This window comes from Grammomys surdaster, unplaced genomic scaffold (genome assembly GCF_004785775.1).
Source record: "Grammomys surdaster isolate TR1022 unplaced genomic scaffold, NIH_TR_1.0 62, whole genome shotgun sequence".
Classification (NCBI taxonomy): Eukaryota; Metazoa; Chordata; class Mammalia; order Rodentia; family Muridae; genus Grammomys; species Grammomys surdaster.
In genome coordinates this window covers 19,181,988-19,183,587 of record NW_021604564.1, presented here as the reverse complement: position 1 = coordinate 19,183,587, position 1,600 = coordinate 19,181,988, and positions in this window count along the sequence as shown.

Here is a 1,600-nt window from a genome sequence, read left to right as displayed (position 1 = left end):
GGTGGGGGGGGGGTGGGGGGGGGAGGGGAGGGGAGGGAATGAAGGACAAGAAAGAAAGAAGAAAAAAAGCCAAAACAACAAAAACTGTGGCAGCACAGACACAGGTTCAAGCCAGACAGTGTCCCAGTACTGAGAGGGGAAGTATACATTCAGTCCCACACCTAACCAAGAAGCCATTTGCAGTACCTGCTGGGAGAGGGATATCATGTTTTCTAATAGTCTGTCAACCACACACCAGGGCAGGCAGTTGGTCTACACAAAACAAACTTCATGGATTTGGGGGAACAGGATGGAGGGGGTTGCTTCTAATTTGTTATTTTAGCATTTTTTTCTTCTCTAAATGGTCTTTGGTCTTTGTTTCATGCGTGTGTTTAATTTTTAGAAGAGAAAGAACATGTACTACCAGGCCTGCCTATGATTTTTGCCTTCCTACGTGTTTGAATTTTATAGTTTTTGTGTTCTTAATAACGCCTTCCAGTATCTTGTTTGCGTTTCTATAGCTGTCAACATGAGAACTAAGTATTAATGATGCACAAAGTCAGTCTGGTTTTACATTTTTATTTTCCACTGCACTATATTGACTTAATCCATAATTCTGCACCTCAGGTAATGCAGGTAACTAATGACCATCTCTATATGTGATAATACAACCTATAAAATGGGAATTGAGCCTCCACTGCACTAGTATCTTTGTAAAGCAGGATCCGTGAAGTATTTAAATACCTTTTATTATACTTTGTACTTAAAATTTCATTTAGATAACCGAAAAGTATAAAATCATCAATACTGGAGTTAAGACATGTAAATAAAATGATGATACTCTCTGGTACAATAATATCTTTACAGCACTTAGGAGACTGGGGCAATTGGATCAGGAGTTCAAGGTCGTTCTTGACCACAAATATAACTTAAGACCAGCCTGAGCTACAGGAGACTGTGTCTAAAAAATAAACAAAATAATTAATCAATCAGATTGAATGCTTACTTATAAGAGTTAAAATAATTAAACACATCATCAAAAGTGGAATCTCCACCTTGGTCCAGTAGGATCCTTAAGAAAGCTGAGATACTCTGAAGGGAAGGAACAACATTAAAACTATATATGAAGTACTAGAAATTACACCACTAAACCCTTGTCACCCAAATGTATCCAGAAACCTGTGTCCACATTTTCTTTAGGTCTTTGAGACTGGAAGTCCTTAATACCTCTAGAGCAATTGTTTACATTTTTCTCATTCAACTTACGAGTGTACTTGTAAGTTGTTTGTCCTAGTCAGAAGGGGGACAATTACAATAATAGATTTAAATAAATATTTTCTGATAATGTATTTTCAATTGTGCATTTTCAATTCAACCTTCTTTTCTTTGACATTGGCCTTGTACCCAAAGCAGAGAACTCCACTTGAAAACCAGAAAATATTTCATTTAAAATCTCTTGCTTGAAACAGTGTCAACCAGCCAGCCCCCCACCTCCCAGAGCTCCCAGGGACTGGACCACCAACCAAAGGGTACACATGGAGGGACCCATGGCTCTGGCCACATATGTGGCAGAGGATGACCTTGTTGTACATCAGTAGGAGGAGTGGCCCTTGGGCCTGAG